This window comes from Pinus tabuliformis, chromosome 2_1 (genome assembly GCF_031772625.1).
Source record: "Pinus tabuliformis cultivar Carrire ecotype Pingquan chromosome 2_1, CPIR1, whole genome shotgun sequence".
Lineage (NCBI taxonomy): Eukaryota > Viridiplantae > Streptophyta > Pinopsida > Pinales > Pinaceae > Pinus > Pinus tabuliformis.
In genome coordinates this window covers 107419614-107436594 of record NC_142299.1, presented here as the reverse complement: position 1 = coordinate 107436594, position 16981 = coordinate 107419614, and the positions used below count along the sequence as shown (strand labels likewise).

General features: G+C 40.2%; 2 pseudogenes; both read left to right on the top strand.

Annotated features, from left to right (window-relative positions):
* The first annotated feature begins 9514 nt into the window (after positions 1–9514).
* On the top strand, positions 9515–10585 carry LOC149199017 (UDP-glucuronic acid decarboxylase 2 pseudogene; annotated as a pseudogene).
* Positions 10586–13249: 2664 nt separating this feature from the next.
* On the top strand, positions 13250–16946 carry LOC149199016 (UDP-glucuronic acid decarboxylase 2-like; annotated as a pseudogene).
* The last annotated feature ends 35 nt before the right edge of the window (positions 16947–16981 follow it).

Genomic DNA, 16981 nt, shown 5'->3' with positions numbered 1-16981 from the left:
AAGTACGATTGACAACTTCGGTTTGTCCATCTGTTTGTGGGTGGAAGGCAGTTGAGAAATGAAGTTGGAAACCCAACAAAGACCAAAGAGTACGCCAAACGGTACTGAGAAAGCGAGAATCACGATCTAAAATAATGCTACTTGGCAAACCAAAGTGTGGCCACACATGATGGAAGAAGAGATCCACGGTTTGAGCAGCAGAAGTAGTCTTATGACAAGGAAGAAATATAGCCATCTTGGAGAAACGACATACCACTACCCAGATAGCATCATGTTTATGAAAAGTAGTAGGAAGGCTACTTAAAAAGTCCATGGAAATGGATTCCCAAGGACGAGAGGGAAGTGGTAATCGCTGATACAAACCATGCTTACGATTTGAGGGCTTGCTTTGTGAACAAAGAGAACATGCACGAATGAATTTTTCCACTTGCTTTGGTAAGGCAGGCCAATAGAAGTGGCGTTGAAGATTGAGAATGGTCTTGGCTGTGCCAAAATTCCCTCCTTATGAAGAGGCATGTGCTTCACGGATGAGAATGAGGCGATCATTAGATTGTGGCACACATAGTTGGTTCAATTTATACAACCAACCATCACGAATGGTATAATCAAGAAAGGGAGTTTGGTTGATGACTGTAGGGTGTTGTAAAGATTCCCATATCTCACCAAAGACTGGATCTGTTGCATATATATCTTTCCAAGCATCATATGCAGCACAACGTACCTCTAGAATGTGTAGGACCTGAGCAGGCGGTCGACCTAACAAATCAGCCATCTTATTACTTGTCCCCTTCTTGTATTTAATCACCAGATGGAATTGTTGAATGTAAGAACCCACTTTAAATGGCGTTACTCTTGAATCTTTCGTTGTGAGTTGATGAAGATTAGCAGATGATGATCTGTATGGAGGATGGTCTCTTTGCCAAGAATGTAATGGCGCCATTGCTTCAAAGCTTGCACTAAACTGTAGAAATCCTTGTCATAGGTGCTGTACATGAGCTTAGCATCCGCAAGTGCCTCAGAATGGTATGCCACAGGGTGGCCTCCCTGTTTAAGAACAGCTCCAATGGCGAATTGAGAGGCATCAGTTTCCATCTCAAATGGTTGATTCATATCTGGCAAGCGAAGAACAGGAGAAGAGCATAATGCACTCTTGAGTTGAGCAAAATGTTGCTTAGATTCGGCATCCCAAATAAACTTTTCTTGATGATTCAACTGGTGCAAAGGGCGAGCCAACTGTGAAAAATGAGAGACAAACTTTCTATAGAAATTAATACCTCCCATGAAGCTCTTGAGGTCATGTGCATTGGAAGGAGCTGGCCATTGCGCCAAGGCTTGTACACGAGAGGGATCTGGGCGAACCCCTTTGTTGTCAATAATAAATCCCAAATATTGAACTGATGTTTGTCCAAAATAGGATTTCTTTTCTTTGACTTAAAGGTGATGTGCTCGCAATAACTCAAGTATGGTGCGAACATGCTGAAGATGGTCTTCCCAAGATTTACTGAATACTAAAATGTCATCAAGGTAGATGACCACAAACTTACCCAAATGTGCCCTGAAAACATCATTAATGAATCTCATAAAGGTGGCCGGTGCGTTGGTCAGTCCAAATGGCATGACCAACCATTCAAATAGCCCAAACTTTGTTTTAAAAGCAGTTTTACATGTGTCGGCTGCATGCATGCGAAATTGATGGTAGTCTGCAGTTAAATCCATCTTTGCGAAGAAACAAGCCCCGTGTAAATGGTCCAACAAATCCTCAATGCAGGGAAGGGGGTAGCGGTTTTTAACAGTGGCTTTATTAAGGGCTCGATAGTCTGTCACGAGGCGCCATTCAGAAGCATCTTTTTTGGGAATAATAAAAGCTAGAGATGCACATGGCGAGGCTGACGTCTGAATATGACCGGATGTCAACAATTCTTCAATTTGGTGTTCTATCTCAGTTGCCTCTCGAGGAGCAAGGCGATAAGAGGGGGCATTGGGTAAGGAAGCGCCAGGAATAAGATCAATGTGGTGTTCAACAGAGCGTGCTGGAGGCAGCCCTGTGGGTTGGGTGAAGACATCTGCAAATTCATGGAGTAGAGGAGCCATTGAAGGAGAGATTGGATTGGTGAGGTTGTCTGGCTTGACAGGGCGAACCAAGCACAAAGAAACATCTTGGTTTAAATTGACTCTCATAATGGGAGCTTTGCCAATGGAAGGTTGGGTTGATGTGCTAGCTGAGGATGTGAGCACATAGGTGCGCCCATCGTGCTGCAAGTGGTATTGGTGATATATAGCATGATAAACAGCATGTCGAGCCTCTTGGTATGGAATTCCTAGCAATAAATCAACACAATCTAAAGGAGAAACATCACATACCACAGTATCACGAAAAGGTCCAATAGCGAAGGTGACAACACAACATTGTGAGATGGTAAGACGAGGACCGTCCTTTCTGACCCAACCGAGCTGATATGGGTGGGGGTGAGGAGTGGTGGGAAGGCAAAGGCGTTCAACTAAGTCTTGTGACACAAGATTCTTTTGACTCCCATTGTCAAGAATAAGCGTGGCCAACTCATGTTTGATTTGACAATTATGGGTAAACAAAGGCGTAACAGAGGTGTTTGTTGCATTAGCAGTCATGAGGATGAGAGAGGGGTCCACTTCTGTCAGATTTTCGAGAGAAACAGCTGGAAGTTGGGTAGTGGCCTTTGGTTGTTCGACCTCTGTAAAAAGAGTTTTCTGGGGGCAGAGATTTTTCAATACTCGACAATCTGCAGAAGCAAGTGAGTTGGTCTTGTGAAATGTGCACCAGGGGGTGCGGTGAGGTGCGGGGGATGAGGCAGAGGCGACATTAGAAGAATCAAAGGAAGATGGACCATTTCTGGCTTGAGGATATCGGATTCAAGTACCTACTTTGCGTTCCACCGCGAGGGCTCGAATAAAGGCCTTGTCTAATGAAGCACTATCAAACAACTCAACTTCACGACAAAGAAGCATTAGCAAACCATAATTAAATTTGATAATTAGTACCTCTTCTGGATCGGATATATGGAGTTGAATGCGCAACTTGCAGAAGACATCAATGTAGGCTTGCACTGATTGATTGGGTAGTTGTCAAAGCTGCAACCATTTGGCAATGAGATTTTGTGTATACCCTGGAGGATAGAAGCGTTCACGTAAGGCCTCGCAAAAGATATTCCAAGATGTGATAGGCGTCGATTTGGTCTCGGCTTGTTCTCCAAGTTCCACAACCAAGGACATATTCTCAAGATGAGTATCCCACCATGTTTGTGCTAGGCCTTCCAATTGTAGACTGGCGATCTGACGTTTCATCTCCTCGTCCATTGTTGGACAGGTTCTAAAATAGTTGGAGAGGCTGCGGATCCAAGAATCAACAGTCTCACCATTCATTTTCCCTGAGAATTTGGGCAGTTGAAAGCGTGTATCAAGCTGCATTTGCCCTGGAGGGCATTGTTGTTGTTGCAGTGTAATTAGCTCTTGAAGAGCCCTAGCTAAATCATTCACTGGCGAGTCTGCATGGGAGGGCTCTTGACGCTCTTGACGGGGCAGCATGATTTTCATCCACTGAATGGAGTGAAATGTATGACCCTTAAAAAAAAAAAAAGAGAATCGCCAGGTGGATGGCTTCCAAGATCTTACGCTCCGATACCAATTGATCTACTTTCAGATATAAAAATTAAAAAAAACAGAGAATCATAGAACAGACTGTAGACACAAACACTGGAATAACACAGGTCTGTAAACAATACCACTCACTTTATTATGAAGAAGAGATGAGCATTTTATAAAGAATGCCATCATTCTCTTTATTACAAAAGATAAAATCAAACTGCATAATTAGATAAAGTCAATATATTTTAGATGTTTCCTTTTTCCTAGTTTTTCAGATGTTTCCCTCTTTTCTATTCTTGGATGTTTCCAATGAAATAGTATTCTTTTTCTTGGTTGCCCAATTAGTGAGATGTTGCTGATTTTTGTGTCCTTTCTGGTTGCCCACCGACCTAGCGGTTCTCTTTCAAAAGTTGTGAAATGAGATGGTGGCCATTTGTTTGCATATCCAATCAGGCAGTGGCCATTTGTATCGACCAGAACCGGCTCATGAATTCATGGACCAAATTTAATTACGAAGAACTGTCTTCAGAGGCTTACACCTCTAACGTTTGTTCGCATTTGCAGGATTTTCAATGTTTTACAACCAGCGAAGGCCCACGTAAACTTGGGTTCACTTTTTATTTATTGTCGCGATAGAGGTTGGGATAATTATTCATAGATGGAGCTTTTGATGAAGTTAGAGATATTAATTTTTAAAGAGAGAAATTTTCTGGTAACCTAAACGTCACTGGAAGTGAGCATCTTTGGTTATTAGTTATGGGAAATCACCGCTTTATACCATTGTAAACAAAAATGTGAATTTTGGTTATTTATATATTTTTAATATATAAATAGATTTAATTACTTTTTATAGATTATATATATATATATATATATATATATATATATATATATATATATATATATATATATATATATATAATAAAAATGTATATTTAATTAAATATATATAAATTTGGGTGAGGTTGAAGAGTATGAAGAAGTGGTTTGCATTGAAGAGAAACTCTATAACAATTAATCCAATCATTTCAAGTATTATTTATATATCCATATCCTAGGTCTTATTAACTTACGGTTTTTCTAATTCTCCATAATTGAAGTAGAGTCTTCAAAATTATCCCTAGTTCTATTACCTTTAGATATTCTGAGAAGGTAGGGAGCTATTGCTACAATGATCTTTCCCTTAGATCTGTTAAACAATGTGTGGAAAAGTGTACATGAATTTCAAAGACTTAAAAGCAAATACATACTATTCATCTCAACAAGTAAGATAGAAGACTCACACCTAAAAACCTTTGTTAAACAATGTGTGGAAAAGTGTATATGAATTACAAAGACTTAAAGAAAATACATACTATTTATCTCAACAAGTAAGATAGAAGAGGTATACCTAAGAACCTAGTAGATTGGTGAAGTTTGCAGAACCTGTGAACAACTTTGGAGACTCTGCTTCAACTGGAAGATATTTCTCCTAGCTTCTTGATCGAATGCCATAAACATAAACTATCCAACCAAGATGATGTTTGCACTAGCAATAATCAATACCACATACATATATAAAGACCTGAAATGCGTGGGAGAGAACCTGCAAATATTTTCATTAATCAAAATAGCAAAAATACATTATACCTTGGTGTATAAATGAAAACCTCCTTGATCCTGGGCATGAAACTTCCCTCAAATTATTATAAGATAGGGCTCACCTCACATGAAAAGAAGTTTCGGTGGAAATGCACCAACATATTTGAGTTATCTTCTTTATTGATTCTGTTTTCCTCTTCACAGGGTCTTTATATATAGGTTTTTTTTCTAAATTGAGGAGGATGTACTTACACACCTAGGGCTATGAGAAGTTACATTTGATGGCATGTGAAATGGGTAGATACAACTGATGGATAGAATTAATGGCATGTGAACCAAGTAATTACAAGTCATGGACAAGTTTAGTGGTCAATTATGAGTTTTTCTTTAACTCAGTAGGAATCTTTTTCTTAATTATGAGTTTTTTTTCTCAATTATGAAATAAATTTGTATTTCATAATTATGAAATAATAACAAAATAATTATGATAAATTACTCAAAATACTGGAGTCATAAATAGGTTTATAACATGTGCCCCATAATGCATGAGGTCAGAAGAGAAACTAATGGCTGAAATGTATTTCGAAAACATTTATCACAATGTGAGGAAGGAGTTGATATCAAAATTTGAGATAGTGACCCTGTTGTAAGCTAGGGAGGAATAACACCAGTGGGTGCCTTAGTAAACCTTATTGGCAATAATCAAGCTTTGGTGCAAATCCAAGCTATTAGAGAACCACCGTGTGCACATAATGTAGAGTAGGAGGAAGACCCTTTCTCTTATCCTCGACCTCCTAGCCTTATCCACGATATTAGATGAGTTATCAGGCAGCATGATGGTCGACTTGAAAGCTTGGTTTTTAACCATATGACCATAACGCTAGACCAAGAGCTATAATTCATATGATCAGCCACTGGGAATTAGTGGGAGACATAAATGACCAATGAGAAAACCGAGATGACTTAAGCCCAAAGGTTATGTCTTAGAAGCTCGTAAATGCCCATGTAAGGGAGATGAAACTCACTGGCTAGCTTGAACAAGTTGGTAAGGTGGATAAGGTCGGGGTGAGTTGGAGTCCTTGTATTGGCTAGTGTAAGGGAGCCCAATAACCGTGTGGAAGGTTTATCGCAACAAAAAAGGGTTGAAGATGGGCTTGCTTGACAGAGAAACATGCACGACAAATGACTGTGATATCTCTGTCTCAAAGTTCGTCTCCCAAAGGTGGCAATGTGTAGCCCTCAAGGGAGAGTCAAGCTGACTTAGCCCTATGCTCCCATGGTAGAATTAGGGTCGTCAAAGTAGTTAAGTAAGGGGTGAGTCAATGGACCAATCAGGAGAATTGACCACGCAGGGATATGGACTCACCAGGACACGTAAACCTGAAGGTTATTCCCCACAAGTATAAAATGGAGTGTATATTGAAAGGAGGAGGATGTTGTGAGCCTGAGCTGTGGTGGCATACACATGACCTTGATTATTTATTCATTGGCACAAGGGCAGATCCACCTTATAGGTCAGCCTCGAAGACTGACCTCAAAGCACTCTCAAGTACATAAGAGAGGAGAGCTAGGTAACAAAGCCTAAATAAAAAAAAATATTTTCGTCAACCAACAACATGTCAATTGAAATATATATATATATATATATATATATAGTTGGCGCAACATTTGGGGATTAATCTATGTATGATTACAAGTATGGATATATTGTATAGCCCATTGTGGACCCAAACCATGAATGGGTCGACAACTAATACTACCCTGTCAAGTGTCGGTGAGATGCTGATTGGATTGTCGCACAGTTGCCACGTGGCCAAGGGATGATGAGGCAACCAAAAATATTGAAAAGCTATAAGTCTTCTACCGATCAGATTTGGGAATTTTTTTATATCACCATAATCATTTTGATGAGATGAACACAACGGTGATGTTTGTTGAGGCTTTAAGCTAATTAAAAAGAATGGAATTCTCCTTTTAAGTGATATTTCAAAAATAATTTGGGAAAAATGTATTACATAATCAACAAAGGAAAATTTATTTTGCAAAATTTCAAATTACAAAAATAATTTGTAAACATCTTCACCAAACCATTGGCGAGAGAAAGTTTTGTTCACCTACAAAACACTTTAAACACTTTAAGCATTGTGAATATGAATAGCTTTCAACTATTTAATACTTAATTTAATGTGTTGACAGTGAGCAAGTCATATGATGTATGCATTGAATATGTTACGTTGATGTCATGACATATAGTTTTAAATTTTTTTGGTAGCCTATATGTTCACGTCTCTGGAGCGAAGATAGGTGGGCGTGTGAAAACAATCTCTTTACTCCGTTAAAACAGAGAGTAATAAACCTCTATAAAAGAGTTATAGTTTCACTGTGGTGAATGTAGCTGAAATATAAAAGAGTTATAGTTTCACTGTGGTGAATGTAGCTGAAATCTATAGTTTTAGTTTGTAAATGAATTTTGCTTTCATAAAATCATAATCCAAAGTATTTTTGGTTGTGCTCATTTTGGAATGTTTAGATTTAATTATTACTTCGCATTACTATGTTTTAAACTGTATTGTTTTATGAGTTTTAAACTATCTTATTTGGCTATGGTACATGGGCAGTATATGTCTTAGGTTCATCTTAGGGTTCCTATATACTACCATAGTGTATTAATGAAGCCATAATTCCAGAAATATTATATTAGGTTCATCTCAGGGTTCCTATATACTACCATGGTGTATTAATCAAGCCATAATTCCAGAAATATTATATTTACTGTCCAGGGAAAATGTTAAATTTTATTTGATCCCATGGTATTGTCTTTTATTGCATCCTCTGCCTTTACTGTCGCATTCATCTCAGAGACATTGCAGTCTAGGAGCATGGCGATTACGGATTTTAACACGTAAACTGCAGCGACGTTGTTGGAATTCAAAAATGACACCAACGGTTCTCATTGCTCAGCCTGGTTGTGTAGATGCTTCTCATATCAAATCGGAACATGTGTACAAATCAGGTAATCAACCACCTTCGGTGTAGTTAACCTTTTCCTATGGTGGCGTTGGAGCGAGTCAAGTCCAGATGTCAGCACACCCCTCGCCTTTGTTTCTACCCACTACGTTACGTTTCGAGGTTGACTGGGAGTATTTTGACAGATAAACATATAATCTCTGTCTGCAGCGCCTATACTATTTAGTGGGTGGGTATTGGTTTCCATCAATTCACTATATTTGTGGGATGTGGTTTTCATCAAGTTACAAGGTTTTTGGGTCTTCATTTATGAAACGTTGGATTCTAGAAATATAGCGATTACAGGTAATAACACTTAATGATTAGCGATTATAGTAAAGTACTTAATGATGTAATTGCTTATTTGATGTAAGTAGAGTGTACGGAGAGAGTTCTCTTTGTTTGAGTGCAGTCTCCAGGTGCAGTACTCACCTGTGAGCTGTAACTCCTTCTTTTTCAATTCAAGTCTAATTTTTATCTTGGTATCAGAGCACAGAGTAGGGATAGCCTTAATTTTTTTTTAAGATGCATCATTGATTACAGAACTATAGTGGCGGTGGAGTATATAGAAGCATTCGTAGAATCAGGTGGACTGCAGCAACACCTGAAGACATGTCTTAGATGACTGATCATCTCTGAGCGGAAAATAGGGTTGGCGTGGTTTCGTCGCGAACAGTCGCGCAATTTCGCGCGGTTTTGAGAAATACAGAAAGTGATATTGGCATGGAAAATCAAGCCTTAGTCGCACCAATTTCGTAAGACGCATCGATTTTGTTTTCGGCGCGGGTATTTCGCCGTCGAGAAGCGCCAACCTCTTTTTCTGTGGAAAATCTTCAATTTTTAGCAGATCGGAGTTGCCTGGTGGTGGCGCATTGAAGTTCCTGATCTACTCGGTGGCAGCAAATCGGATTTGCCCGGTGGTGGCGCATTGGAGTTCCTGATTTGTTTGGTGGCAGCAGATCGGATTTGCCCGGTGGTGGCGCATTGGAGTTCCTGATCTGTTCGGTGGCAGCAGATCGGATTTGCCCGGTGGTGGCGCATTGGAGTTCCTGATCTGTTTGGTGGCAGCAGATCGGATTTGCCCGGTGGTGGCGCATTGGAGTTCCTGATCTGTTCGATGGCAGCAGATCGGATTTGCCCGGTGGTGGCGCATTGGAGTTCTTGAACTGTTCGGTGGCAGCAGATCGGATTTGCCCGGTGGTGGCGCATTTGACTTCCTGATCTATTTGGTGGCAGCAGATCGGACTTGCCCGGTGGTGGCTCATTGAAGACTTATTCATCAGAGGATCAGAAATTTTATCAGTCCAATATGAATAACAGTGATGAGTACTCTCTTAAGCCACAAAAGACGTGGTTTATTATCAGGCCAGTAGATTATTTGCTCAGGGAGTAGCGGTTGCTTTTTATTTTGATAGGAATCGCCATCACATCGACTTTCTTTATCCTTCAGCCTGTTTTTTTGGCTTCTAATGTCAATGAAAATGGAAGGTTTGTGCCCGACAAACCTCATCGGGTTGTTTATGAGACTCCCGTTTCTCTGTTTGCTCAATATCATTTGGGTTCGATGGTAAATTTGGGGGCTAAAGTGGCCCTAGGTTTGAAGAGAAAGTCCCTGCGAGTTGTTGTGACGGGTGGAGCTGGCTTTGTTGGTAGTCATCTACTTGACATGCTCATGGCAAGAGGCGATAGTGTTATTGTTGTCGACAATTTCTTCACAGGAAGGAAGGAGAATGTTTTGCATCATTTTGGCAATCCGAGGTTTGAACAGATAAGGCATGATGTTGTGGAACCCTTCTTATTGGAGGTTGATCAGATCTATTATTTGGCTTGCCCTGCTTCCCCTGTGCATTACAAACACAATCCTGTGAAGACTATCAAAGCTAATGATGTCGGAATCTTGAACATATCCAGAATTGCCAAGCGTGTTGGGGCACGTTTTCTGCTTACAAGCACTAGTGAGGTTTATGGAGATCCTCTTGAACATCCTCAAACTGAAGCTTACTGGGGCTCTGTTAATCCCATCGGAGTCTGCAGTTGCTATGATGTGGGTAAGAGAATAGCTAAAACTCTGACTATGGGAGCAAATGTTGAGGTTTGGATTGCTCGAATTTTCAATACATATGGTCTGCGAATGTGCCTTGATGATGGTCGGGTTGCAAGTAATTTTGTTGCTCAGGCTTTGCGCAAGGAGCCTTTGACAGTCTATGGAAATGGGGAACAGACACGGAGCTTCCAGTTCGTTTCTGATCTGGTTGAAGGCCTTATCCGACTTATGGAGGGTGAACATGTTGGTCCTTTCAATCTTGGGAATCCTGGGGAATTTACAATATTAGAGCTAGAACAGGTTGAAGAAGGAAAGGATGACTCTAACAGTGATTAGGACATTCCATTGCTAATGGAAGAAAATAGTAAGGAAGATGAAGAGCAAGAGCAGAAAAAAGAACAAGAAGTAACAAGAAATTTAATCAATAATGCAAGCCCAGAAAAGGCTGAAATAGATAGATTTGGGGTAAGTCCCCTACCAAGGAGATCAAGTAGGATTACTCGATTACCTTCTAAATTAAAGACTATGCATTAATGTCAAAGTTTTTAAACATTGTAGAACTTGCAAATTATGAGGAAGCAAGTAAATATGATGCATGGAGGGTTGCAATGTATGAGGAAATAGAATCAATAAACAGAAACCATACTTGGGATTTTGTTGAATTGCCTGAAGGTAAAACCCCCATAGGATGAAAATGGCTGTATAAACCAAAAGTAAATGCAAATGGGAGTATAGAGAAACTTAAAGCTAGACTGGTAGCAAAGGGTTACTCACAGCAAGAGGGAATAGATTTCGATGACACCTTTGCTCCTGTAGCCAAATTAAACACCATTAGAATGTTAATTTCCTTAGAAACAAAACAGAAATGGCAGCTACACCAGCTAGATGTTAATTCTGCATTTCTGAATGGTGACTTGAAGGAAGAAATTTATTTAGTACAGCCTGAAGGTTTTGTGAAAAAGGGGCAGGAACATCTTGTGTGTAAATTGAAAAAGGCACTTTATGGTTTAAAACAGGAACCCAGGTTGTGGTATAAGAAAATTGACTCATTTTTTGTACAACATAGCTTTCATAAGAGCTTGAATGATCCAAATCTGTATACCAAGTTTAATAAACAGAGGCAAATTATTTCGATTTCTTTGTATGTAGATGATATGATCATAACAGGGAATGCTAACAATCTGATCAAAGAAATCAGATGTCACAAGTGTATGAGATGGAAAGACCTCAGAAACCTTCATTATTGCTTGGGATTGGAGGTATGGAAAGACACTGGACAAACCTTTCTTACTCAAGGGAAGTATGCCAGAAGCTTACTGGAAAGGTTCAGAATAGAGCAGTCCAGATCAGCAACAACACCATTACAGCAGAACTTAAAGTTGAGCAGTGACGACGGTACTAAAGAGGCGGATGCAACCATGTATAGACAACTAGTTGGAAGTTTGATATATCTGACTACAACTAGACCAGATTTGACATATTCTATTAGTGTGTTGAGCCAATTCATGTCAAAACCACTCGAAAGTCACTGGGTCGCAACAAAAAGTGTGTTGAGGTATATTAGTGGTACTAGTAATTATGGCATTTTGTACACTGACACTTCTGATGTTATTCTAGCAGCTTTTTCATATACCGATTGGGCAGGTAACTTGGATGATCGAAGATCTATCACAGGTTACACATTTAGCATTGGATCTGGGGTCATAGCATGGAGCACAAAAAAGTAGAGCACTGTAGCTCTGTTTCATCGAGAGAAACTGCAGTCAAAAGAGATATGTGTTGAATATTGTAAAACTTGTGATAACATGGCTGATATTTTTACTAAGCCTCTTGGGCATGTAAAGTTTGAATTGTTTAGAGGGATGCTAGGAGTTCAGGATAATCCTTTCTCCATTAAGGGGGGGAGTTGAAAATAATTAATATTATTTTGTATTAATGGAGAAATGGTTACACAAGTTGTAACGTATCTCCTTAGTTTTGGATTTGTTTCTAGAGTTTAGGAGTTTGGTTGCAACTTCCTGATCTCTAGTAAAGTACTTAATGATGTAATTGCTCATTTGATGTAAGTAGAGTGTCCGGAGAGAGTTCTCTTTGTTTGAGTGCAGTCTCCAGGTGCAGTACTCATCTGTGAGCTGTAACTCCTTTTTCAATTCAAGTCTAATTTTTATCTTGGTATCAGAGCACAGAGTAGGGATAGCCTTAATTTTTTTTTTAGGATGCATCATTGATTACAGAACTATAGTGGCGGTGGATTATATAGAAGCATTTGTAGAATCAGGTGGACTGCAGTAACACCTGAAGACAGGTCTTAGATGACTGATCATCTCTGAGCGGAAGATAGGGTTGGCGTGGTTTCGTCGCAAACAGTCGTTCAATTTGGCGTAGTTTTGAGAGATATAGAGAGTGCTATTGGCAGGGAAAATCAAGCCTTAGTCGCGCCAATTTCGTAAGACGCATCGATTTTGTTTTCGGCGCAGGTATTTCGCCGTCGAGAAGCACCAACCTCTTTTTCTGTGGAAAATCTGCAATTTTTAGTAGATCGGAGTTGCCTGGTGGTGGCGCATTGAAGTTCCTGATCTACTCGGTGGCAGCAGATAGGATTTGCCCGATGGTGGCGCATTGGAGTTCCTGATTTGTTCGGTGGCAGCAGATCGAATTTGCTCAGTGGTGGCGGATTTGAGTTCCTGATCTGTTCGGTGGTAGTAGATCGGATTTGCCCGGTGGTGGCGCATTGGAGTTCGTGATCTGTTTGGTGGCAGCAGATCGGATTTGCCCGGTGGTGGCGCATTGGAGTTCCTGATCTGTTCAGTGGCAACAGATCGGATTTGCCCGGTGGTGGCGCATTGGAGTTCCTGATCTGTTCAGTGGGAGCAGATCGGATTTTCCTGGTGTAGGCGTATTTGAGTTCCTGATCTGTTTGGTGGCAGCAGATCGGATTTGCCCGGTGGTGGCTCATTGAAGGCTTTTTCATCATAGGATCAGAAATTTTATCAGTCCAATATGAATAACAGTGATGAGTACTCTCTTAAGCCAGAAAAGACGTGGTTTATTTTCAGGCCAGTAGATTATTTTCTCAGGGAGCAGCGGCTGCTATTTATTTTGATAGGAATCACCATCACATCGACTTTCTTTATCCTTCAGCCTATTTGTTTGGCTTCTACTATCAATGAAAATGGAAGGTTTGTGCCCGAAAAACCTCATCGGGTTGTTTATGGGACTCTTGTTTCTCGGTTTGCTCAGTATCATTTGAGTTTGATGGTAAATTCGGGGGCTAAAGTGCCCCTAGATTTGAAGAGAAAGTCCCTGCGAGTTGTCGTGATGGGTGGAGCTGGCTTTGTTGGTAGTCGTCTACTTGACAGGTTCATGGCAGAGGCGATAGTGTTATTGTTGTCGACAATTTCTTCACAGGAAGGAAGGAGAATGTTTTGCATCATTTTGGCAATCCGAGGTTTGAACAAATAAGGCATGATGTTGTGGAACCCTTCTTGTTGGAGGTTGATCAGATCTATTATTTGGCTTGCCCTGCTTCCCCTGTGCATTACAAACACAATCCTGTGAAGGCTATCAAAGCTAATGATGTGGGAATCTTGAACATATCCAGACTTGCCAAGCGTGTTGGGGCACGTTTTCTACTTACAAGCACTAGTGAGGTTTATGGAGATCCTCTTGAACATCCTCAAACTAAAGCTTACCGGGGCTCTGTTAATCCCATCGGAGTCCGCAGTTGCTATGATGTGGGTAAGAGAACAACCGAAACTCTGACTATGGGAGCAAATGTTGAGGTTCGGATTGCTCGAATTTTCAATACATACGGTCCGCGAATGTGCCTTGATGATGGTCAGGTTGCAAGTAATTTTGTTGCTCAGGCTTTGCGCAAGGAGCCTTTGATAGTCTATGGAAATGGGGAACAGACACGGAGCTTCCAGTTCGTTTCTGATCTGGTTGAAGGCCTTATGCGACTTATGGAGGGTGAACATGTTGGTCCTTTCAATCTTGGGAATCCTGGGGAATTTACAATGTTAGAACTAGAACAGGTTGAAGAAGGAAAGGATGACTCTAACAGTGATTAGGACATTCCATTGCTAATGGAAGAAAACAGTAAGGAAGATGAAGAGCAAGAGCAAAAACAAGAAGAAGAAGTAACAGGAAATGTAATCAATAATGCAAGCCCAGAAAAGGCTGAAATAGACAGATTTGAGGTAAGTACCCTACCAAGGAGATCAAGTAGGAATACTCGATTACCTTCTAAATTGAAAGACTATGCATTAATGTCAAAGTTTTTAAACATTGTAGAACCTGCAAATTATGAGGAAGCAAGTAAATCTGATGCATGGAGGGATGCAATGTATGAGGAAATAGAATCAATAAACAGAAACCATACTTGGGATTTGGTTGAATTGCTTGAAGGTAAAACCCCCATAGGATTAAAATGGTTGTATAAAACAAAAATAAATGCAGATGGGAGTATAGAGAAACTTAAAGCTAGACTGGTAGCAAAGGGTTACTCACAGCAAGAGGGAATAGATTTTGATGACACCTTTGCTCCTGTAGCCAAATTAAACACCATTAGAATGTTAATTTCCTTAGCAACAAAACATAAATGGCAGCTACACCACCTAGATGTTAAGTCTGCATTTTTGAATGGGGACTTGAAGGAATAAATCTATTTAGTACAGCCTGAAGGTTTTGTGAAAAAGGGGCAGGAACATCTTGTGTGTAAATTGAAAAAGGCACTTTATGGTTTAAAACAGGAACCCAGGTTGTGGTATGAGAAAATTGACTCATTTTTTGTATAGCATGGCTTTCATAAGAGCTTGAATGATCCAAATCTATATACCAAGTTTAATAAACAGAGGCAAATTATTTTGATTTCTTTGTATGTAGATGATATGATCATAACAGGGAATGCTAACAATCTGATCAAAGAAATCAGATGTCACAAGTGTATGAGATGGAAAGACCTCAGAAACCTTCATTATTGCTTGGGATTGGAGGTATGGAAAGACACTGGACAAACCTTTCTTACTCAAGGGAAGTATGCCAGAAGCTTGCTGGAAAGGTTCAGAATAGAGCAGTGCAGATCAACAGCAACACCATTACAACAGAACTTAAATTTGAGCAATGACGACGGTACTTAAGAGGCGGATGCAACCATGTATAGACAACTAGTTGGCAGTTTGATATATCTGACTACAACTAGACCAGATTTGACATGTTCTGTTAGTGTGTTGATCCAGTTCATGTCAAAACCACTTGAAAGTCACTAGGTCGCAACAAAAAGTGTGTTGAGGTATATTAGTGGTACTAGTAATTATGGCATTTTGTACACTAACACTTCTGATGTTATTCTAGCAGGTTTTTCAGATTCTTATTGGGCAGGTAACCTGGATGATCGAAGATCTATCACAGGTTACTCATTTAGCATTGGATCCGGGGTCATAGCATGGAGCAGAAAAAAGTAGAGCACTGTAGCTCTGTTTCATCGAGAGTTACTACAACCAAAAGAGATATGTGTTGAATATTGTAAAACTTGTGATAACATGACTGATATTTTTACTAAGCCTCTTCGACATGTAAAGTTTGAATTGTTTAGAGGGATGCTAGGAGTTCAGGATAATCCTTTCTCCATTAAGGGGGTGAGTTGAAAATAATTAATATTATTTTGTATTAATGGAGAAATGGTTACACAAGTTGTAACGTATCTCCTTAGTTTAGGATTTGTTCTTAGAGTTTAGGAGTTTGGTTGCAACTTCTTGATCTCTAGTAAAGTACTTAATGATGTAATTGCTCATTTGATGTAAGTAGAGTGTACGGAGAAAGTTCTCTTTGTTTGAGTGCAGTCTCCAGGTGCAGTACTCACCTGTGAGCTGTAACTCATTCTTTTTCAATTCAAGTCTAATTTTTATCTTGGTATCAGAGCACAGAGTAGGGATAGCCTTAACTTTTTTTTTAGGATGCATCATTGATTACAGAACTATAGTGGCGGTGGAGTATATAGAAGCATTCGTAGAATCAGGTGGACTGCAGTAACACTTGAAGACAGGTCTTAGATGATTGATCATCTCTGAACGGAAAATAGGGTTGGCGTGGTTTCGTCGCAAACAGTCGCGCAATTTGGCACAGTTTTGAGAGATATAGAAAGTACTATTGGCGTGGAAAATGAATCCTTAGTCGCGCCAATTTCATAAGACGCATTGATTTTGTTTTCGGCGCAGGTATTTCACCGTCAAGAAGCGCCAACCTCTTTTTCTGTGGAAAATCTGTAATTTTTAGCAGATCAGAGTTGCCCGGTGGTGGCGCATTGAAGTTTCTGATCTACTCGGTGGAAGCAGATCGGATTTGCCCGGTGGTGGCGCATTGGATTTCCTAATTTGTTCGGTGGCAGCAGATAGGATTTTCCCGGTGGTGGCGCATTTGAGTTCCTGATCTGTTCGATGGCAGTAGATCAGATTTTCCTGGTGGTGGCGCATTGGAGTTCCTGATCTGTTTGGTGGCAGCAGATCGGATTTGCCCGGTGGTGGCACATTAGAGTTCCTGATCTGTTCGGTGGCAACAGATCAGATTTGCTTGGTGGTGGCGCATTAGAGTTCCTGATATGTTCGATGGCAGCAGATCGGATTTGCCTGGTGGTGGCGCATTTGAGTTCCTAATCTGTTTGGTGGCAGCAGATCGGACTTGCCCGGTGGTGGCTCATTGAAGACTTTTTCATCAGAGGATCATAAATTTTATCAG